At 42.7% G+C, this 24,123-nt stretch overlaps 2 long non-coding RNA genes across 2 annotated transcripts in view; both read left to right on the plus strand.

The window, feature by feature from the left end:
• Positions 1-8,240, plus strand: part of LOC138147671 (uncharacterized) — a 10,540-nt gene extending 2,300 nt beyond the window's left edge. The window contains exon 2 of the long non-coding RNA XR_011164866.1: positions 8,021-8,240. This is a non-coding gene — a long non-coding RNA (uncharacterized lncRNA). The remainder of the gene's footprint in view (positions 1-8,020) is intronic.
• The window catches only part of LOC138147670 (uncharacterized), a 46,989-nt gene extending 24,638 nt beyond the window's left edge, over positions 1-22,351 (plus strand). Inside the window, exons 4-5 of the long non-coding RNA XR_011164865.1 lie at positions 18,766-18,853; positions 21,975-22,351. This is a non-coding gene — a long non-coding RNA (uncharacterized lncRNA). The remainder of the gene's footprint in view (positions 1-18,765; positions 18,854-21,974) is intronic.
• The last annotated feature ends 1,772 nt before the right edge of the window (positions 22,352-24,123 follow it).

The raw sequence follows: 24,123 nt of genomic DNA on the forward strand, positions 1-24,123 counted from the left end.
CATCCTGTTCTTCCCCAGTGATTTGCTTATTGAATAAAGGTACATTTTTTTGTTTACATTTACCTGTTTATTAAAATTGCTGTCAATGTTCATTAAAATAAGCCCTCCCCTGAAAATAAGCCCTCTGGTGTTTTTCTGTCCAAAAAAATAATAAGACAGTGTCTTATTATCGGGGAAACATGGTAGGAGAAAAAAAATACTCAGTAGCCATAAGAAGAGCAGGAAGATCCATCAAAGACTGTTAGACTCAGATGCAATACCCAGCAGAGAGCTGGATTATATTACCAGAAGACAGTGGAAATCTCACATTGTTAATACAAACCCCAGGTCACATATTCCTTATATGTGTACCTACTTTGCATAATCCATATACATACCCACTTTCTCTAATAATGGTGCATATATTTGTGGGGAATCCTTTGTTGCTACTTTGCTTACCATGTTATTTTATTAAATGTCTTTGCTTTGAACTAATCCTGTCAAAAGAAAAATATATTGGTAGGGTTTTGAGGAGGTGAAAGCCTACCAAGTACATAAGCCTTGAATATGTTCTTTGTAGGACTTTCATGTGAAAGGGAGTGCTACAAGAAGATTGAAGCTTGATTTTAAAATTCCTAATATTTTGTGCTTTCCATAAGGAAAATGGTCTTCCCTGAGAGGTTGTAGATTTGCTCTCATAGGTAGTCTTCAAACAGACCTTCTAGGAGATGTTATAGAAGGAATTCTTGGCCAGGTAAAAATTGAGCTAGAAGGTTTATTGTATATCTTCTAACTATGAAATTCTGTGATACTTCCATTATATACTTCAAAAGTTCATCATAAGAAAATCACCTTTGAAGTGCTATAAAAATTTGAGCCATAATTAGGCCAGTTTCAGGATAAAATCTTCCCTCCCTTCCCCTCCCCTCCTGTTTTCTCTCCTTCCCTTCCCTCCATCACAATCATACTTTCTGCTAGAGCCCATCTGGGTAAACTTATAAAGTTCAGTACCTTATTCCTTTCAGAAACATTTGCACTTTAACTGGGTTCTTTACTGTTAAATCCCAAGGAGTGAGTCATTGGTTGGATATGGAGCAATGGGCAGGGCTAGAAGAGTAGATGATTTGTGTGGGGACAGAGCAACCTTCCTTCAAACTCATCCTATTATTCCATGGAGCTTCTGGTCCACCTACAGGCAAAGCTTACTCTGTTCATAATAAATATTTCGATATAAATGCACCCTTCCTCCCACCAAAGCAGTTTTGAAAAGCCTTTGTGATTATCCGAAATAATAATTAGTCACATTTAAATAGGAATTTATGGTTTACAAATCACCTTCCTCACAGTAATCCTGTGGGGTAGGTCATACATTATCATAATTGTTTTACACTGAAGGAAACTGAGTCTCAGAAAGGTACCCAAAGTCACCCAGATGATAAGCAGCATACCAAGGTCTCAGGCCCAGGCACTAGACTGAATCTCTTGATTAGAAGTCTAGAGCTCCTATAACTATAACACAGTGCGTCTGTGGAATGATGAGAATAAGAACATGCCCTTATAATATGCTTTGCTGTTTATAGACCTTTTTCCTTACAACAGCTCTGGGAAGTTGGTAGTATAAGCATTTTTATTGCCATTTTATAAAAGAGGAGGTTTTTCCCTCCCTTCTCCATGGGTATAGTCATAGAAAACAAAGAGTAGATATGCAGTGTTTTTTTAAAGGTGTTAATGCTTGTTGATCCATTTACAATTCGTAAAAAACTTTTCTTGACATAAAGGAAGGAAAGAGCAATTGACCGAGAAGACCAAATTATCCCTGAGGTTTTAAGTAGTTAAGGCCTAGAGAAAAGAAGCACTTTTTCAGAGGACACACACAGTGGGGTCAAAGGGGAACTTTCTTTCCTTCACTCTCCTTACTCGTGGCATATATAATAGCAATAATAACAATGACAATATGATGATGATAATAACTAATATTTATATAGTAGTAGCTATATGCCAGGCATTGTGCTAAATGCTTTTACAAATATTATCTTATTTCAACCTCATAACAACCCTGGAGATAGATACTATTGTTAATCTCATTTTACACATGAGGAAACTGAGACAAAAAGAGGCTAAGTGACTTGCCCTGGATCACAAAGTTAAAAAATGTCTGAGACCAGATTTGAACTCACTTACGAGCAGAGCGGGAGATACCACCATCTAGGAGTCTGAGAGTGGATCCATTTGACAGAGTTTGAGGAGCAATTGAGGGAACAGAGAGTTCCACTCTGAACAGATCTGGATTTGGAAATTCAAGGGAGGGAGTGACTTTGATGAGTGAGAGCCCTGGCAAAAAAAAGAAGGTTGGTTTTGAAGAAGAACAGACCCTGGGAACCAAGATGAGAAATCCATTCAACGGAGATGAGTTGAGATGAACTGTGTAAGGACTCTATGAAGAGAGGAAGGAATTTCAAACTCTCTAGTCCTAGGAACTATAAATTATTTTTGCCAAAACGCGTGTCCCACACATATGCTTCACTATCATTTACTCTGAGCTTGAGCCCACTCTTCCCAAAGATGTCCTGTGTATTTGTGAGAGAATGAGCCCCAAGTTTATTTAAAATATTTTGTAATTACTGTTTTCACTTTGCCATTTTAGTCAATGCTTTTGCTAAGAACTAATTGTAGCTACTGGCTAATCATTATCTGGATATGCACCTATAGGGGCTTATGATCTCCTATAGGATTTTGGAGTACAAATACACAGGGAAACCCTTAAAACCCATCATAATATTTCTCTCCCCATTCACATTCCCACTCATGGGTTGGATTCTCAAAAGGCAGATGATACCTTAAGTTCCACTCTCTATTTTCAGTGACTATATCAACTGATATGGGGGGTAGGAGGAAACCCCCTCCTTTACACACAGAAGGGGAAATTGGACCTTACAAAGGCTTTGACTTGCCTAAGTGGTAGGTCCAGGACTCAAACCCAGGTCCACTGCTTTTTCCTCCAGATTCTTTTTTTTTTTTTGCCTTTTGGAGGGCAATTGGGGTTAAGTAACTTTCCCAAGGTTACACGGCTAGTTTTTTTGTGTGGGTGTTAAGTGTCTGAAGCCGGAACTGAACTCAGGTCCTCCTGACTCTGGGGCTGGTGCTTTACTTACTGTGCCACCTAGCTGTCCTCCCAGCTTCTTCTAATATCTTATTTTATTTATTTTCAAATTTAAATTTCACTTCTCCCTTACTAAGTATTTATTTTGCTCTCCTTCCTACTCTGCCTTTTAATTGAAAAGATAAACAAAACCCTTGCTACAAATTTGCACAGTCAGCCCAAAGAGATTTCAACATTGTCCATGTCCAAACATACCTGTCTCATTGAGTCTTGAATTCATCACCACCACTCTGTTGGGAGTGGGCAGCATAGTTCATCATGGATCCTCTAGTATTATGACTGGTCACTGCATTCATTAGAACTCATGAGTCACTCAAAGTGTCAGAGGCCTTTTAAATACATGCTGTGACTTCCTCTCACCAATGACATCATCACTAACTTTGACGCATTACACAGAACTTAAACCCTAGGTGACATTTAGTCTGTGCTGGAGCCAGCTCAGACTAGACTCTCTGGAAATGATTGTTGAATTATCAGTGTGATCACTTACATTTATCCCGCTACTATATGTGATAACTGTGGCAAACCTATTATCCTTCCTACCAAGGTGGTGTCATGTTAAAATGCTGCTGCCTGATTTTATAAAGTTCCTGATGATCAGAGCTGGGAAATCTCATCCCCCAAAACAAGACACACTGAGACAGTGGCACACATTGTGTCATTGATAGAAGGTCCCTTAAAAGCCAGCCAGTAGAACCCCCTTATGATACAGATGAGGGAACTGAGGCCCGCAGGAAGAAGAATGTCTTACCCAAGATCACACTGCACTTAGGAGAAGAACTAAGGCCAGAATTCAAGTCTGCTGGCTCCTAGTTCAGAGTTCTTTGCACAACAGTCTCAGCTATCTCTTTAACTGGGATCCCTTTAGAAACTAACCATGGAATTAAGAAGTTTGAATTCAGGATAGGGCCCCTCTTCCAACCCTTTAATTATCCACCCCACCCGCCCGCGTCACCCCCCCACCCCCAGCCCCAGCCCCAGCCCCAGCAAAGTTCCAAGAATTGTCCTCTGACTTTGAACTGGGAGGAACCAGCTTGAGCAACGAAGAGGGAAGCGGTTGTCTCTTTCTTACCAGGCAGGCTAGTGCAGGCCCCTGACTCTCCACCCCACAGTTCTCACCCTCCTCACAGTTAAAGTCTTGATGTGCATCAGAGGCCCTAGGGGTGGGAAGGGGGAATAGTCAGAATTCTGTTGAGCACAGCTGATTGATCTGGACTTGAGGAAGCTGAGTGGGGAAAGACAAGTTGAAGCCCTGGCGACCTCCTCTCCCACATCAGCCTTTCTTCCCCCTCTTCCTTGTGCAGCCCTTCCAAATCAGACTGGAAAGCCCTCTCCTTTCCCTAGCCCTCATGGGGAAGAGGGGCAGTTCAGTGAAATGAAAGCATTTCCTCCATTCCCATTGTGCAGTAGGCCCAGGAGATGCTCTCATTCTACAATGGAGAAGGAATGACTATTTTTCAGCTCTTAAGCTAAGATGTGTGTGCTAAGACTGTATCTGGCACTGATGTTAAGTCATTGAGAAAGCACTGAAGGAAAACCCCTGCAAAGCCCTAAATTGGACACTAAAAACAGATAAAAGCTGGTGGTTTAAAGGCTTTAAGTGAGCTCCATTTAGGAGGAAGGCAATGAAAATAGGGATTTGGCTTGTCCTCTCTCCCCACTCCATGCTTTGGGCAGCTGTGGGCCTGAGACTTAAAAACCTTTCTGAGTCTCAGTCAAACACGGGCTGTGGAAGCCAAGGAGCCCGCAGTGAAAAGGTTACAAGAAACAGAGGTCAAACAGAGTCCCAGTGGGGCTCTGTGATCCCAGCTTTGTCCCTTCATCTTTAGATGGCTAGCCAGTGATAATACACCCATTCAAATCCCTCCTTGGCTCGTCCTATTTCCTAGCACAAGACTGAGGCTCCAATTCCACAGGGCTAGGGTCAGCAACATTTCCTTAAGGAAAAGAAGAACGAGTCTCTACCTGTTCTCCTTAGTCAACAGAGGCCCAGATCTGATTGCTGCAGCTCTGGGAGGCTACAGACCATAGCCAAGCTCATGTACCAACAGGCCTATCCAGCCTGCCTGTTTGGAAAGCACTCTCCCTAGGGCATCTGTCCTTTCTCGCTTCTTGGCTTTAGAGAATCCCTGAAGCAGGGGGATGGTAAAACCAGCATTGCTACTCCATGTGGGCCTTGGATCAGGCCAGAAAGGCCAGCAAAAAGAGCTCAAGAGCATTTAGGAACCTTGCAGCCCCTCCTGGTAGCAATCTCAAAGTGATAAGTGAATGAATAACCATCTCAATTAAAATGATGTCATTAATGGAGTTTTATGCTGCCATGTAGGGGGTCTAATCTCATTCTAATATAATAGGCTAATTAGTTAACCAGTCAGGGGCCCAGCATCTTTCTTGGGGTCTTTCAACCCCATGCCTCTTTTCCCTTATCCCCCCCCTCCCTCTCCCTCAATCTTCCTTCTTCTTGGACTGGCCTTCAGGCTTTATTAATTTTGAAAATCAGAATGAAAATGCCCCCATTTTCTTCCCACTGATAATCAGAGCTCTTTTTTACCAGGAATAGCAAGTCTTGGAGGTCAGCTAGGTGGTTCAGTGCACTGAGTGCTGGGTCTGAAGTCAGGAAGACTCTTTTTACTGAGTACAAATCCAGCCTCAGACATTTACTAGCTGTGTGACCCTGGACAAGTCACTTAACCCTGTTTGCCTCAGTTTCCTCATCTGCAAAATAAACTGGAGAAGGAAATGGCAAACCGCTCCAGTATCTTGACTGAGAAAGCCTCAAATGGTGTCACAAAGAGTTAGACATGACTGAAAAACAACTTAACAACAAAAAGTGATCTTGAGCCCCCACCACTGCCACACTTCTCTGAGACAGTTTCTTCATTTATAAAGTGAGAGGGTTAGATAAGTGACTTCTGAGATCCCTTCTACTTCTAAATGCTATGAGTCCAGCTCCCTTTTATAGAAATCAAGGGGGCTGTAACTTGTCCCAAGGCCATACAATAAATCCCTTGGGGAGCCAAGGGTCTCACATCCTCTAACCTGTTCACACTCTTTCACTCGCCTCTATCCACATCCAGGGGCTTCATGTCAAGATGCTTCAAGATATGCTTTTGTTGTTGTTCAGTCATTTTCAGCAACTGGTTGTAACCCCATTTTGGGTCTTCCTTCTCCAATTCATTTTACAGATAAGGAAATTGAGGCAAATGGAGGTTAAGTGACTTGCCCAGGGCTACACAGCTAGTAAGTGTCTGAAGCTGTATCTGAACTTAGGAAGATGAGTCTTCCTGACTCCAGCCTTGGTACTCTATCCACTGAACCACTTAGCTGCCCTCTAAGACTTGCTATTCCTGGTAGATAAAGCTCTGATTATCAGTAGGAAGAAAATGGCGGCCTTTCCATTCTAACTTTCAGGACTGATGGAGCCTGAAGTCCAGTCCAAGAAAAGGGGTGCATGGAGGAGAGGGAGAAGGGGGAGATGGGGAAAGAGGAAGAGGTTTGAAAGACCCCAGGAAAGATGCTGGCCCCCGGCTGGTTAACTAATTAGCCTATTATATCAGCTGCCCAAAGATCACTTAGGTAGTAGGCAGTTGGGCCAGGACTCAAACCCCAATCCTCAGACTCCCCTCGAGTTCCCAGACTCTTTGTATTAATGGCACATTGGTTTCATTTCTCAGCCTTATGTATTCCTCAATCATTGTGAACCAGCATTATCTTTTCAGTCCTCTTTCTTCAGTTTTAGGGCAGAATTGGAGACCTAAGATGGTTTGTGCTCTTCTGGGAATTTCAGAAAAATACTCAATAAAGAAAGGAACCAGGGATAAATGGACTTTCTTCTTTGCCCAGGAAAATACTTAGCAAAATAGTGTCAGACAAGGTCGTTGTGAGAATTGATTTTGATTGACCATACTGAATTGTTACAAGGGAGGGCCAAGAAGGAGAAATGATGTGGGACATAGTGAATGAGACAGCTAGATGGCAAAATGGATAGAGTTCTGGGCCTAGAGGCAGGAAGACCCGAATTCAAATTCAGCTTCAGACACTTACTAGCTGTGTGACTCTGGGAAAGTCACTTAACCCTGTTTGCCTCAGTTTCCTCGTCTGTAAAATGATCAGGAGAAGGAAATGGGAAACTACTCCAGGATCTTTGCCAAGAAAAGCCCAAATGGGATCCCAGGAAGTTGGACACAATTGAAATGACAATTGAACAAGTACAACAACAAAAGAGCAGAAAAGCAATAACGGTGGGAAAAACAGCAAAGAAACATTTTAAAACACACTAAAGAGAACTGGAGAAAGTGCAGAAGGGGAGAAAGGCAAGCAGGGCAGTGTTGGTATTATTGTGTCAACTCTGATATCCTCTTTTAAACAAACAAACAAAAAGCAAGCTGTACATAATAGAGATTCACAGTTTCATATATAACCCTTTTTCTGTTCATTTTTTATGTTGAAATATTTGTGTCTGTTAAGCTTGTCATTTTAAAGAGAACGTTTTTAATAAAAATAAAATTCTTCAGAGTGACAAAAAGAATGAGGCTAGTTCTCCAAACAGACTTCTGGGTCATTATTATAAGAGCTCATATTAATGTGGTACTTTTCTCACAAGAAGACAGGCGAGAGAAGGTGATGCAAAAATTATTATTATCTCCATTTTACAGATGAGGAAAACTATGTTCTTGGATGGGAAATGACTCGTCCAAAGGCTCATAGCCAGGGAGTACAAACCCAGAACTCAAATCCAGATCTTTCTGAACAAGGTCTTCTTCCCGTCTTACTTCTGTCTCTATAAGCAGAATGTCTAGGGGCTCGGCCTTTTTCTACCCTGCACTAATACCAGAATCATACAGAGTTGGGCCCAACCTCTCTGCCTTCCCCACCATCCAGGTCCTCCTCTGCAGCCCAGGAGAGTTCCAGCAAGTTAGCCCTCGTGCTCCTGTTGCATGCTGGAACAGAACAAATGTTACAGAAAGCTTTTCTGCTCGAGGGCAAGGAGAGACCCATTTTTCACCCATTGCAGAAGCCTGGAGGAGGTTGGGCATGCATCAGTCAAACTGCCAAGTCACCAGGTAGAGAATCCAGCTGAATAAAACTATTCTACCTTCCAGAGTGGTAGAGATGGTGGTTTAATGTCTATAGAATCCCAACCATAGGCTGCTAGAACTGGAAAGGATGTTAGAAATTATTTCCTCAAAGAAAATTATAAAGACAAAAAGAAGGGATTGTTATAAATTTTCCAGGACAATTTTTTTAAAGAGATGTTTCAAATCAATGAGCATTTATTAAGCACCAACTATGCGGAATATGTAGTGACGGAAGCTGGGGATACACATATGAAAAACGAAACAATCTGTCCTCAAAGGTCTTACGTTCTTTGGACAACGTTGGGCATTTATTTGCACACAAATTGGAATACTCCAAGGAAAATTCCAACAGAGAGCATTAGCATCTTTGAGGCCCCCAAAGACTTCACAGAGGCAGTGGCACCTGAGGCAATCTTTGAAGAAAGACCAGATTTCTGAGAGGCAGAGATGAGGAAGGAGCACATTATAGGTATGGGGCATGACTAGAGCCGATGCTTGGAGGCAGGAGATGTGTATGACAGTTCTCTATGGATGTGTCATATCACCTACTAGACTATACACCACAAGAAAGCAGAGATTATGTCTCATCTAAACTTTGTGCCCCTCCCAAAGCTGTGCACACAGCAAAAACTAAATAATGTTGGTTAAATGGACAAATCATCTGGTTCTATTCCACTAGTTTTACAGATGAGGAAACTGAGGTCCAGTTATGGAAGTAACTTACCCAAGGCCACACAAGCAAATTACTAGTAAGGGGAAGATGGGAAACATTAAAATCTAATCAATTCTCCATGTAAATTGGGCACCTTTGAGAATTCTCAGATGATTCTCTTAACCAGGCACCTGGGCCACCCCCACATAACCACCAGACATTCTGGGAATGCAACCTGATTTTCATATTAGTCCAAGCCAAACATAATTAATAACGTAAATATGTTGAGGGGAGAGTGGATCCAACAAAACTAAATCAACATGAATTTTAGATAATGTGCTCTTTTGGGTTACCCATACTATTAACATGGATAATTTGAGAGGTCACTCACTGTTTTGAAGATTTTTATGTTTCCTAGTCTACCTCTTCTATTAGACATGGAAATAAACTCATGGGTCCCGCCATGATTCTTTCAAGGGCTTTTGAGAGTAAAGTAAGAGAGCCTTGTAGGTTAGCAGTGTCTCTTGTGTCAAGTGGATAAGACCATGCCCACCTGGAGAGGTACAACTGGGGTTTTTTCCCCCTCCGCAGGGAGTGGAGGTGTGTTTTTCAATTGTAGAATGCCTGGTGTGATTGGGAAGTCAGGAATCTAACTGGGGCACCCTAAATGCCTATTTATACTGAACCCAACTGCATTCAGAAGCCAAGCACCAAACACCAGAGGCAGTCGGGCATACCTTTAACGTGCCTTCTTGTGGTACAGAAAGCTACCACCCTCCGCATCCCTACTTATTCTTCTAGCCCTCCTCCTCCTCCTTTCTACATGAATACATCAACATGAAACTTTTAACACTCTCCTCCACCTAGGTTCCTATGAAGCCCAGGCCCTTCCTTCTCTCTCCAACACTTCCATCTTATCTCCAAATGATCTAATATTAATGTTCTCGTCTTTCCAGTGTTCAGAGGAAGATGACGGGGCTTTGTCCACAGAGAGAAGAAGTCGAGAAATTAATATAATATTTGTTCAGGATTGATTTCAAGCTGTAATCCCTGCTGCCAGAGAGACCCATCTGTTTAAAACGATCAGACACTAATTACCCAGCTCGAACACAATAGCGGGATTGAGCGGTTCTGTCCTGATACTCCTGACTCCCACACACATTTTCAATTTCACATTGTTATTTATTATTTTTTTTTTTAATCACAGGGAAGATAGAGGCCCCATCCACTTGAAAAGTAACATCAGCCTGGCAGGGACCCAGAAATTCCTAGGCCCCACAGGGAAGGTATGCCTGGTAGTCCTTGGTCAGAGAGATGCCAGGAATTGCAAAGCTCTCAGACTGTGAGGAATGACTCTCTGATTCAGTTCTATGAGCATTTATTAAGCACCTACTGTGTGCCAGGCACTACACCAGGTGCTGAGAATATGATTTTTTTAATGTTTGTCCTCAAGGAGCTTATATTCCATTATTGGGGAAGAGTAATGATATATAATAATATATAGGCAGATAAGAAAAAGCTATATAGAGAGATGCACGCATATCAAGAGGAAGAGAGTGCTGATAATTGGGGGCAGAGGGCGATCAGGAATAAAAGGTGGTACCAGAGCTGTGCTTTGTCTGAAGCTATGGATCCTGTAACATAGTGGTGAGGAAAGAGTGCACTGTAGCCGTGGTGTACAGCCTGGGCAAAGGTGGGGAGGTAGGAAACAGAACATACTGAATGGCTAGCAGACCAGTTTGGATCAGAGAGTAGAGGAAGAAGGATATTACGAAATGAGACTAGAATGGTAGATGGGAGACTTAAATGCCAGGCTGAGTTTGTGTTTTATCCTCACCCCATCCCCATTCCCCACCCCAGCTCCTAGAGGGATTTATTCCCTCCTTGTGGGTCAGGAAGGAGTCTAGCACAGACTTAAAAGACTTCTAGGAGGAAAAGACCCTATTCCTTCCCTCTAACAACCATTGCATTGCCTCCTGAAGGAATTTTTTCTTAGGTCCACTCCTCGATGGGGATGGAGAATAGTGACTCCTGTGTATTACAAAGTAATCCTGTATAGCTTGGAAGTTCAGACTTAGAACCCTCTCTGTTCCCTCCTTCTTACTGAAGACCACTCTGCAGACCTAGAAACTGGAGGTAAACATGTGAATGTGCTTAAGTTTAGATGGTTAAATAATAGCATCCTCATTCCCCCACCCACCCACACACCCACCCACCTCTTAAACCCTTTCTAAACTATCTTTCTCACAGCTGTATCACAGTTTTTTTGTGTTTAATCTGGCAGCTAGCTGGTCCAGAAAGAGCAAGAGTTCAAATCCTGCCTTGATAGGGACAATTTAATGGGACCCTGGGCAACTCACTCAACCACTGTTTGCCTCAGTTTCCTCATCTGTAAAATGGGGGTAATAATCGAACTTACCTCCCAGGGTTGTCATGAGGACCAAATGAGATAATATTTGTAAATGCTGGAAGGGCTATATAAATGCTCATTATTGTTATTTTTCTAATGTACTGACCTGATCATGGTCGTTTTCTACTCAAAAGTCACATTGCCTATAGGATAGAGACAGCAATAACAGCAAGTATTTCTATAGTGCTTTACAAATATGACCTCTGTACTCTTTCCTCCCCATTCCTGCTCATTCCTGCTCAGGAAATCTAAGTCATTCTTATGGTTCTGGACATCACAAAGTAATAAAGGAATGATGCTATACCCCTTTCCCTCCCAAGTCGATGTCTGTCTCAACAGCAGTCAGAAAACACAAAAGTTGAGTGTCCAAAACAATGAGTCCTATGAGAGACAATCAAATTAAGATCCTTCAATTGGGAAGCCTAAGGCTACTGATTATCCTGACAGGATATACTTGAGAGTTTCTTTATTCAAATCACGTGTAACATGATCATTTACTCTTTCCCAAATTCCTAGGACATCCTTGGTGTATCATGTTTTCAGACCTGAACAAACCTGACTTTTCAAACAGCTTGATCTCTAGCTCTTACAATTGACCCACTTGTCTGTCTAATGAAGAAAGCTAACTGGAGCATCTCTAAAACCTCACTCAGCTTTAACATCCGATATTCCAGTGAATCGAGTACCTTCAATTTCATGGGGATGGGTATTCCCTCCACTGATGCACATTGCAGCTTTTGGTAGCTATCTCTCATGAGTGAATGGCTAGAGCCAAAAATAATCCATCCCTTGGTGGCCAACCTTCTGGTGAAGAGCTTCTCCATGTTTACCCAGGCTGATCGTCAGATGACAGACTTGCCAGGTCCAGACTCAAAAGCAGCTTGGTAACAAGGCTTGTGCTCAGCTGGCACAGGCTTTGAGAACTCACAGTTAGTTACAGGCATGCCGTACTGAGGATGACTTTAGTGGAGGCTAAGACCCTACAAGTCTATGAATAATGTAATGTTACATTGAAGATTACATAATGATCTTCACTGATTGATTTTCTATACTTCTCCCCATGGAGCCTTTCTCTTCTCTTGTCAAACCCCATAGCAGCCCCTCCCACTCTCTCTGAGCAAGGGATCTCAGCTCATACTTGCCTGAGAAAACAGAGACCTTTCTCTCTGAGTTTCTTCCTCTCCTCTATTCTGCATTTCAAAAACCCTTGACATCACCTCACATTCTCTCCTCCTTTGTCCTGGTCTCTGAGGAAGAGGTGGCCCTTCTCCTTGCCAAGGATGAACACCCCTTCCCCCAACTTGAGCCTCAAATTTTATCTGCTCCCAATTTCTCCATCAGATTGCAATGCAATTATTTCCTCCCTTTACTTAATTTTCATTCTCTCTCCTTCTATTGGTTCCTTCCATACTGTCTACAAACATGCCCAGATCTCCCCTGTCCTTAACAGATCTTTAATTAACATTGCTGTTACTTCAAGCTATCATCTTATGTCTCTTCTCCCCTTTTCAACTAAGTTAGAAAAAAAACCCTACACTCATTGTCCCAATTTCCTTTTTCATTCCTCACCTCCTTACAATAGAACTTCTGATTTCATCATTAAATTAAAACTTCCTTGAAAGTTACCAGAGATCTCCCCATTACTAAATCTGATGGCCTTTTCTCAATTTTCATCCTTTTTTCTCTCTCGGCAACATCTGATATTGTAGATGACCCTTTTCTCCTAGATATATTCTCCTCCCTTGGTTTTTATGACAGAGCTCTCTCTTATTTCTCCTATCTAGACGTTCCTTATCAGTCTCATTTGCTGGATCATTATCCCTGCCCTACTCCCTAACCCCAAGGCTTTGTTTTCTGAACCTCCTTCTTAGTCCCTTTTCCTGGAACTTCATCCAAGTTACTCCAGATAACCCTGGGTGCCCCACAGGGTTCTAGAAGTCCCTGGTCCTCTTCTCTTCTCCCTCAGATACTAATTAATGATTTTATCAGGTCTGCTGGATTCAATTATCATTTCTATGATGATGATTCTCAAATCTACTTATCTGGCCCTAACCCCTCAGCTGCCCTTCAGTCTCACACTCTGATTTCCTATTGGGTATCTTAAACTGGATGTCCCATGGACAGCTTAAACTCCACATGTCCAAAGCTGAGCTCATTAGCTTTCTCTCCCTGCCCTCTCTGTAATTTTGCTCTTATTATGGAGGGTACCACCATCCTCCCAGTCACCCAGTCTGCCCACCTTGGAGTCGTCTTTGACTCTTTACTATCTCACACCCCCCCCCCCCATATCCAATCTGTTGCCATGGCTTGCCAACTTTGTCATCATCTCCGCCTTCTGGTTTCCTTGGCTTCTTTCAAGTCCAGCTAAAATCCTCCCATCTATAGGAAACCTTTCCTGATCCCTCTTCATTCTAATACCTTGTCTCTGTTGATTATTTCTGATTTCTCCTGTATGTTACCTGCTTGTACATAGTTGTTTTCAGGTTGTCTCCCCCATTAGGTGGTAAGTTCCTTGAGAGCAAGAACTGTTGTTTGCCTTTCTTTATATCCCCAGCATTTAGTACAATGCTTGGCACATAGTAGGTACTTAATTTTTAAAAAAAGTTTGTTTGGCCGACTGATAGTCCTGGACCCTCTCCTCTTTCTATATTATTTACTATGGTAATCACATTGGCTCTCAAAAGATCAAATTCTACCCTTATTCATTATCTTCAGATGAATCCTGAATAATAGTAATAAGCTAGCGTTTATATAGTGCCTAAAAGAAGAGGAAACTGAACCTAAGAAAGATTAAAAGACTTCACCAGCATCACTCAACTAGTGACTATCTGAAGCAGGATTCAAACTCATGTCTTCCTTACTCTAAGTCCTGCACTCTCTCCTCTGCGCCACCTAGAGGCCTCTGATCACCAACTGCCTTCTAGCCTTCTCCACCTGGACGTTCCCAACTCATTGCCTTCCTCCCTAAATTTACCTCTCTTCCTAATTTTCCTATTTCTGTTCAGGCTACCTCCAGCTTGTTGAGTTGCCCTGATTTGCAATCTAGCAGTCATCCTCAACCCTTCATTCTCAAAAATCCACCAACATATTTATAGCAGCACTTTTTGTGACAACAAAGTTTTGGAAAATGCCCATCAATTGGGAAATGGCTAAACAAATTGTGGTACATAAATGTGATTGAATATGACTATGTTGTAAAAAATATGTATGCTGAATACAGTGAAACATGGAAAGAGCTATATGAACTGATACAGAGTGAAGTATGCAGAGCCAGGAGAATTATATAAACAATGACTACAACAATGAGGATGTAAAACACAAAATATATCAATAAAAACCTTTTTTAAAAAGAAGAAACCCAGGAAATCTGCATGGCTCAGTCCAATCACCTCTGAATGGGACTGGAAGAAGAAAAGTGGCTGGAGACAAAGAATTGGAGAGTCACTCCTAACCCTCAAATGTGGTTAGAAAGTTGCTGACATAAGCAGTAAGGCCTCACTTAGATATATCTCAGAGTAGGACTCATTTCAGAAAAGAAATCATCTATTCTCACAGCCACATAAAAAGACCATTTGTGTACTAGATTGTCAGAAGGTATAGTGGCTGGAACTCTGGAGTGGGAGTCAGGGAGACTTAAGTTCAAATCTGGCCTTAGATACTTATTACCAGCTATGTGATCCTAGCCAAATCTTTTAACCTCTGTTTGCCTCAGTTTCTTCAACTGGAAAATGGGGATAATAATAGCACCTACCTCCCAGGGTTGTTGTGAGGATTAAATGAGATAACATTTGTAAAAACATTTAGGGCAGAGTAGGCACTCTATAAATGTTTGTTTCCTTCCTTTCTTCTTTCTTGGGTGGGGGTAGGAGGGTGGTCATGAGATCTAGGTGCAAAACAACTGAAGGTTTATATAGCCTGGAGGTTTTCTGTGCCTAAAGAAATGAAAGAGCTATAACTCATTCAACTAGGACTCCAGCATGATTTAGTCCTATTCTAGAATTGGCATTACCTCTGGGTGAGAAAAAAATCAATGGTGGGGAATCAATGAAGTAAAATTGAAGATAGTAGTACCAGTGAAAGGGACCCAAGCCCCCTTGGGAAGAAATGATTGTGCAGCCAGAGTGGAAGAAAACCAACCAGAAGAAAGCTGCCTTCAAAAAACAAGGACATGGAGAGTTACTGCCAGAAATGTAATGGAGACCTCCCTTCTTCAGGTTCTGCCCAAGGCAGTGTTATAAGTCAAGGGGACTTGATACAATACTAGATTGGAAGGAGGGGGAGGATGGCACATTGAATGTAAAAGAAAGAACCATCTAGGGATTTTCTATGGGTTCAGATTCAAGTTCTTACTTTGAAAATAAATTTTCTGTTTTCTGAAGCATTGTGAACCTGGGTGCTTGTAAAGGGGAGCCAGTGATCATCACTGGGATAGTGTCAGATACTGAAGTTCCAAGGTTCACCTGGGTAGAGATTTCAAGTAGCCAAATTAGTCAAAGGTTCTCAGATTACCCATATAGGCCCTTCATGTCAGGAGGGAGTACTTATTTTTTCCCTCCTACTTCTTCATCCCCATTGTAAAGAAAAAATTATAGAAAGAAAAAAGAAATTCAAACATTTCCATGCAGTATGGAATTTATGGACTATGCTTAGTCAAGCAAAACAAATTCCTATGTTGCCCATGTTAGAAAAATATGTGTTCATATTAATAGCATTCTTCATGATAAGTCGTCTGGAAAGTTTTTAAGAGGAAAATGGTTTTTTTGGTAATCTAAATCTGGCTGGGTCGAGCTGGCTACGGTAAGATAGTTTTTTAGGTCCTGGTTTTTAGTATCCATTCACCCCCACAAAGAGAGGGTTCTCTATGAGAATAATGTGTCTGTTCTATGGTAAGCAGTGGTTGGAAATTATTACTTCTAGAAATGACATGGGATGAATACAACAGCCAGATTTTTTCTATATCCCAAAGCACAGAATAAAGCTATTTGGATACCCTTGACTGAAGAATACTAAGCACTGTTCTCTTGGGAAACACCACCTTTTTCTACCTAGCAATCATTTTGGGGTAGGACGCACGTGGAGCAGTGAGGAAGTGACCCCATCACGTCAGACCTCACTTGATTCTTTGTGAGGGGTCCTTTGAGCCCTAGTCACCTTTAATATTTGTGCTGCCACCTCTTTGAAAGGAGGAAAAGGTGGACATCTATTTCTCAGGGCTTTGGATCATGCTGTTTTAGGAACACCAATTCTTAAACTTTGACTCTGGATTCGTTCTTCCTGATTCTAAGTCAAGTCACATTCTTTGAAATCCCATACTGCATGGAAAATCAAAAGATTCTAGAGCTGGAATGGGAAAAAAATTATTAAGCATCTACTATGGGTCAGGCACCACGCTAAATGCTTTATAAATATTATCTCACTTGGTCCTCACAACAACCTTGGGAGGTAGGTACTCTTATTGTCCTTATTTTACAATTGGGGAAAATGGGGCAAACAGATGTTAGCTGATTTGCCTAGAGACACTTAGCTAGAGAGTATCTGAGGTCAGATTTGAACTCAAGTCTTCCTGATGCCAAAGCCAGCGCTCCATCCACTGTGCAACACAGCTGCCCGTCTAGGTCAACAGATAAATGAGGCAATCCTCATGAGAACTATGCATAGATTTTGATCCCTAAGTATCTGACCACAAAATGTTTGGAATGAATGGGCGACTCCTAATTTCAATTCAACAAACACTGATTAAGCAACTACTCCTTTCTGGGAGCAGGCTGGGTGTTGGGGATAGAAAGATGAGAAACTGAGGCAGTGAGTAAGAGCGCCGGCCCTGGCATCAGGAGGACCTGGGATTGCCAGCCTCAGGTACTTGGCACCCACACAAAATAGCTGGCCGTGTAATCTTGGGCAAGTTACTTAACCCCAATTGCTTTAAAAAAAAAAAAAGATGAAAAACAGCACAGTCCCTGCTCTCCTGGAGTTTGCATTTTGTAAAGAGGATATAATGTATACGCTAATAAGAATCATAAAAGGTAAAATCAGACAGACAAGGTGTCACAGGCAAATTTGAATAGGGAAAGATTATCTGAGAGTAATGGAGAGAGTTCTAGACACGGAGATGGGAAGATCTGGGTTTAAATCTTGCTTCAAATATTCCCTACCTGTAAAATGTACTCAACTCTAAAAGGAGGGTTCTGGGTTGATGCCTCTCTGGTACCTTCCAGTTCTCAATCTCTGATTGTTTTCAGCTGGGGGAAGGGATGGAGGCAGGAATCAAACTAGATCTCATGCTTCCTGATTCTGCCTCTTACAGTGCTCTGACCTGATTTAGATAAACCATATCCCTAAAGTATTTTTCCTGGTCCTGGCATCCTTTGCTCTGACAGCTGGGCCTTGTAGTTTGTGATTGGCACTAAACCCGCATCTGGCTCTTGACTACCCCCTGGTGGCCAAGTTCAACAGAATGAAACCCTGTAGGGGCTGGCGGACTATGCTTGGCCTAATCAGCCAGGTCAGTTGAATCTGATTTGGTGATTAATAGAGTGATAAATACTTCAGCTAGGTCACCCTTACAACCAGAAGTAAATAATATTAACAACTCACAGGTATTGAGTTTTAGGCATATAGGTCTAGTGGGTAAGACCTGAATTCAAATACCACCTCAGATACTTACTAGCTATATGACCCTGAGCAAGTCACTTTACCTCCAGCTACCTCAGTTTCCTCAACTATAACATGGGGAGAATAATAATAATAGCATATACCTTCCACTATTGTTGTGAGAATCAAATGAGATAATGTTTTTAAAGCTCTTTCCAAAGCTTAAAATGCTATAGAAATGACATGATAACTATTATTTTACATAATGCTTTCCTTACAATGTCCCTATAAGTAGGCAATTATTGTTATTAATCTCCATTTTCTAGATTAAGAAACTGAGGCCAAACAAGGTTAATCAATTTTCCCAGAGTCATATAACTGGGACATGATCTCCAAGCCTCCTGACTTCAAGCACCACACTCTCCTCACTCTGCCCCTCTCTGATGGGCTTAAACTGCAATGGGAGACATTTAGGTTACACATAACAGATCCTTTCTTGCCCAGAGAGAGAACCCAAACAGGGAAGCAAGAGAGGTGACCGAACTATAGGAATCAATCACAGAATGTTAGTGTGACCAGTTTTTGAGATCATAGAATCCAGTGCCTTCATTTAAGGTGAGAAAATTGAATCCACAAAGAGAAAGTGACTTTCCCACAGTCATTCAGCTAGTTAGAGACCTTTCTCTTCCTTTGGAGACCTTGAAGAGACCTACGAGTCTCCCTCAGCCAGGGGTGGTTGATTGGCAGTCCAGTCGAGAGGCTGAGGGATCTAGGTGACCTCTGCCAACCTCAGGAGACCAGGAACATGGTTGTCCTCCTCACGTTGCCAGGATACTGAGCAACTAATCTGGGACCTGGTGGAAAATTCACAAGTTTCTCTCCATTCCTGTTCCAGGCACAGCTTCGTCAATAATTAAAGCTCATTTCTTCTTGATATGGGAAGATAGTGCATGCAGCAGGAGAGGCGCCAGTCCCACACGGAGGTAAGCTGAGGCTGCTGGCTGGCTCTAATCCCACCCTCCTTGTTCAAGGCAAAGCCAGGTGCAGGAAGCAGCTGAATTAAGCAATGTCACAGGGGGTGGGAGAGGGAGGAAATGATCATTTGCAGCAAACAGAAATCAAAGCCTCAAATGATCCCATGGAGAGAAGACACTGAGGTCTCTGACAGGAAGAGTGCTTGATTTGGAGTGGGAGGATCTGAGTTCAAATCCTGTTCTTGAGTCTCTGGGCCTCGGTTCCCTTGATGTAAAGTGGGGATGTGGACTAGATGTGCTCTGGATCCTAGAGGTAAGCCTGAAGGGAATGAAATGGAAAACATCAGTCAATTGGCAATCAGGAGCAGAAGCAGCAGGAAAAAATTGGAACCCACTCAAGCAGAGAGACGACAAGGCGGGGAGTTGGTCTTACAAGAGAAGGCTGAATTACTATCACATCTGGAACACCGTCTTGCTGGGCCACTTCTGTCAGGGGAAGACACATCCCACTAGAGGCTGTAACATCAGGTATCTCCTGCCTCGAGGCACCTCTTGTTAAGGCTGCATGAGGTGTGATGCTTCCCAGAGACAGAGACATGAATGAGATGGCCGCCTCCCAAAGCCTTGCAAGAAGAAATGGTCTAGTATGGAGCCCAGTGACCCTGCAGATAAAGCAGGAGGGCACAGCAGACAAACCCCTGGCTTCAAGCCCCACTTCCCAGATTTGCTGTCTATATGACCTTGGGCCTGTGGCGTAAGCTCTCTGGGGCTCAGTTTCCTCATCTGTGTAATGGGGGTTTGGACTCTCCGGCTCTGTCTCTATGGTCCTGGGACTCTTCCAATACAAGCATTCTGTGATTCTGTGTAATTTCCCCCCGAGAGCCGGCAAGGCCCCAGACTGCCATGCTTGTTTGCATGTGGTCTCTCCCTTTCAATTATGAGCTCCTTGAGGGTGGGGACTATTGTTGTTTGTCTTTGTGTCTTCAGTACTGACACATGTGGGAAAGAGAACTGGGCCAAGTGGGCACCGTTTTGATCACATCTCTCTGCTGCTCGTGGACCTAAGCTGTTGAAATCCTAGAGAGGTTCAGGGCCCTGTATCAACTAGGCCAGAGGTATGGAGTACTCAGCTAGCCAGCAGTAGGTGGGCCTGAGCACTCCTGAGTGCGGTTGGAATCAGATTAAAAGTAATGGGGAAATATTTAACAAAACAAATAAAATACACTAAAATATAGACAACATTACATTTAAATACTAAGTCGATATGCAGCCCTTGGGGATCTTAAGGAATGGATTAATGGCCCCCATTTCTGTTTGAATCTGACCCGGCTGAACTAGGCCATTCTTGCTCTAAAAGCACATCAGATTCATTTATTTGATATTCCTCGGGGACAGCCCCGGGCTGTTGTAGAAAGGCATGGAAGATGCTAGGCCAGACCCAGCAGGGCTTCTGGACTTGGGCTTCCTCATCTGTCAGATGAAGGAGTTGGGATAATGATGTCTTCTAGGGTGCCTTCCAAACTGAAGCGTCTGTAATGCTATTAATTCCTGCTCTGTCCAAGGAAACCTTACTGTTCACTGCACGTGTCATGCTGCCTTGGACTTCTCCACACTAGGAATGCCTTCGCCGCTTCCTTATATCGCATCTTCCTAGACTTTCTGTTGTTGTTGCCACTGCTATTCAGTTGTTCAATGGTCTTCTGCTCTTCGTGATCCCATTTGGAGTTTTCTTGGCAATGACACTGGAGTGGTTTGCCATTTCCTTCTCCAGTGAATTAAGGCAAAGGTTAAGTGACTTATCCAGGGTCACATAGCTAGTAAGTATCTAAGTCTGGATTTGAACTCAGGTCTGAGTCCTGTCCAAAACCACCTTCTCTAGGAAGTCACTTAGTACTTCTTCACTACCTCAGTCTATTTTTTTTTCTTTTTTGTCTTTTTGGAGGGGGGAAGGCAGGGCAATTGGGGTTAAGTAACTTGTCCAAGGTCACACATCTAGTTTTTGTGTTAAGTGTCTGAGGCTGGATTTGAACTCAGGTCCTCCTGACTCCAGCGTCGGTGCTCTATTCACTATACCACCTAGCCACCCCCCTACCTCAGTCTATCCCCATTCCCGTGTCTGTGTGTGTGTGTGAGTGTGTGTGTGTGCACGCACGCGAGCTTCCTAGCTCCATATGAGGGCTCTGATTGTACTTCCTTCCTCTGTGTAAGACAAAACACCCTTAACCCTGTTCTCCTCAAGTGTGAAGATGTTCCAATCTGTATATGGGCTACATTTGGAAATTTTCCTGGAGCAAGCCAAATGGGAGTATCAGACCCAGAGGGAGAATGATCTTTTGGGTAAGCCTCCAAGTTTGAACCTGTTTCATGTGAACCCAGGGCTTGGAGGGCCCTCGGCCATGAGTTACATCTGTACTTCTCCACAGTGCCAAGTGTAAGACTCCATGCATGTAGGATGCTCGGCCCATGACTGATGACTGGTATGGGTAGCCTCACAGAGGGAGGCAGCTTGGGCACAAGCATGCACGAGACCCAGCACTTACCAGCTGTGGATATAGCTGCGTTGAAGAAGTAATGAGCGACTTCCCAGAGGAGGTGGTTTTGGATGGGACTCAGACCGGAGTTCAAATCTAGCCTCGGACACTTACTAGTTTAACCTCTATTTGCCTAAAGTAAGAGCATCTCTCCAGCATCTGGGGTAGGGATTATTTGCAGGGTATATAACTCAGCAGCAAAGGGCTATAGATGATTGGATCCCTGCCATTCTGCACAATAGAGTGTTGAGTAATTGGAGTATGAGACAGGGAACAATGTCTTCATGGTGCATAGAAGGAATTCTAGCATTTTTGAGGATTCCCCATCCTCTTGTCAGTGTCTTCTACACAGTTTAGTCTGCTCACTGGAAACGTAAGGGCATGAACCCTATGTTCCTCAAGGGAACATGGCATAGCAAAACACAGGAACTGTTGTTCTCTCTGGGGCTTCAGAAGTGGTTGACTTGGGGAGCAGGATGCCCGTATTCAACAAGGGTAACTTGCTATTGACAGAGAGTTCTCAGTGAGGAGCTAGCTGTGCCAGAAGCCTCAGGGATGGACCCTAGCAGTGATTTAGATTTCATTTGTGTCTGTGCCAGCTAAGACTCCTTGGTGAAACAGAGAAGTGTACTGCCCGAGGATGCAGGTTCCTCACCTCTGGACAGCGACCTGATCATGCCATTCCTGGAGTGTCCAAGGCATCATTCTAGCTCTAGCTCTGCAGAACCCAACCAGGACCCACTGACTTATTGTGTCCCTGTATCTCTTGCTTGCTTGAACTGTGAAAGTCCTTGCTTGGTACATTAGCGCCCGGGGTTCTCTCAGTCTCTACAATGGATAGATATCCCTGGTTCAGAATTCAGTCTATTGGTTCCCTGTACCTCTATACTGGATATCTCTCTTTGCTATGATGGCCTGAATCTGCTATTCAAACCTGGGGACCAAAACTCAATTCAATAAATGCCTTTGTACAAACTACTGGGCTACTGTATAACAATAACAACAGCAATAATAATAGCTAGTATTTATATAATACTTCAAATTTTGCAAAGTGTTTTACAAATATTTTATTTATTTTCACAACTTTAGGAAGAAAAAAAGAAGAGAGGGAGGAGAGGAGGAATGGAAGGGAGGAAAGGAGTAAGGGAGGGAGGGAAGGGAGGGAGAAGAAGAAAGGGAGGGAGGGAGGAAGGAAAGAAGGAAGGGAGGGAGAAGGGAGGGAGGGAGGAAGAAAGGAAGGAAGGAAGGAAGGAAGGAAGGAAGGAAGGAAGGAAGGAAGGAAGGAAGGAAGGAAGGAAGGAAGGAAGGAAGGGAGGGAGGAAGAAAGGGAGGGAGGGAGGAAGGGAGGGAGGGAGGGAGGGAGGAAGATTTACATAGCACCTACTATGATTCTAGGCACTAAGCTAAATGCTGTTATAAATGTGATCTCAACTGGTCTTCACAACAGCCCTATGAGGTAGGTACTGTTATTGCCCCCATTTTACAGTTGAGGAAACCGAGGAAGACAGGAGTTAAGTGATTTGCCCAAAGTTACAAAACTAGTAAATATTTGAGAGCAGATTTGAATTCAGGTCTTCCTGACACTGCTCTTGACAACTTTAACGCCTAGCTACACCCCTCCTCTCCAAAAACTAGTAAAAGGGACTTGACTGGACTAGGTCAACATTACTCTACCACCACTATCGCCATTATGATACAGTGGATAGAGAGCTGGCTAGATCAGGAAGAATCTGGGTTCCAATCCTGCCTCTTATACACCAACTGTTTGACTCTGGCCAAATTGCTCAATTTCTCGGTATCTCAATGTACTCCCTAAGACTAAGTTACTGAGAAGATGCTGATGATCTAGGGCAGAGATTCTTAATCCCTTTAGTGTCTGTGGATAGATTGCAAAAGGTCTATGAACTTCAATGGGGAAAAAATTACATCTTTATTTTCACTAACCTCTAACTGAAATTTATTTAGCATTTCTTTCAATTATGAATGTAGGCAACAAAGCATTATTCTGAGAAGGGGTCCCTAAGCTTCCCCAGACTGCCAAAGTTAGCCATGACTCAATAAAGCTTAAAATCCCTGGTCTAGGAGTTCTGTTAAGGGTTATCCTTATCAGAGGTTTGCCACATCAATGAAACCACAAGTCCAATACAATAATAGTTATTATTATTATAGATGCCATTTATGTAGCGTGCTAAGATTTACAAAGAGCTATACAAATATTTTCTCATTTGATCTTTATGATAACTCTGTGAAGTAGGTACTAAAAGTATCATTATCCCCATTTAACAGATTAGAAAACTCATTACAAGGGGCTCAGATGCCTCTAGCTAGACAGGGAATTTCAATTCCATCTGACCATTTGGCAGGTGCTATATATAACTTTACTCTCAGGCTTGGAGCTTTCTACTTTCATACTTGAAACCCATGGCCGGATGTGGTTTGAAATGAGATGGATGCCAAATGCCTCCTGTCCAATTAGAATGCTAACAAGGAAGGGGCTTAGAAGAAAACAAGTGCAAAGTGTGGCTCTGAGATCTTCTCTGTTGGTAACCAATTTGTCTCTTGTTTTTGATCCATGATGGGACAGTAGGATCAGAGCATCATAGATTAAGAGGTTAAAAAGAAGATTAGAGGAAACCGTTCAATCCCTTTATTTTACAGATAAAGAAATGGAAGCAAGACTGGCCAGAATTATCTCTTTCCTTCTCAATTTTTTGTCCCTTTTTGGCTCTCCTTCAAGAGGACAACAAA

The sequence above is a fragment of the Petaurus breviceps genome, unplaced genomic scaffold (assembly GCF_028583685.1).
Source record: "Petaurus breviceps papuanus isolate PSGF00001 unplaced genomic scaffold, PetGlider_PUasm1.0 90804, whole genome shotgun sequence".
In the NCBI taxonomy this organism is placed as follows: Eukaryota; Metazoa; Chordata; class Mammalia; order Diprotodontia; family Petauridae; genus Petaurus; species Petaurus breviceps.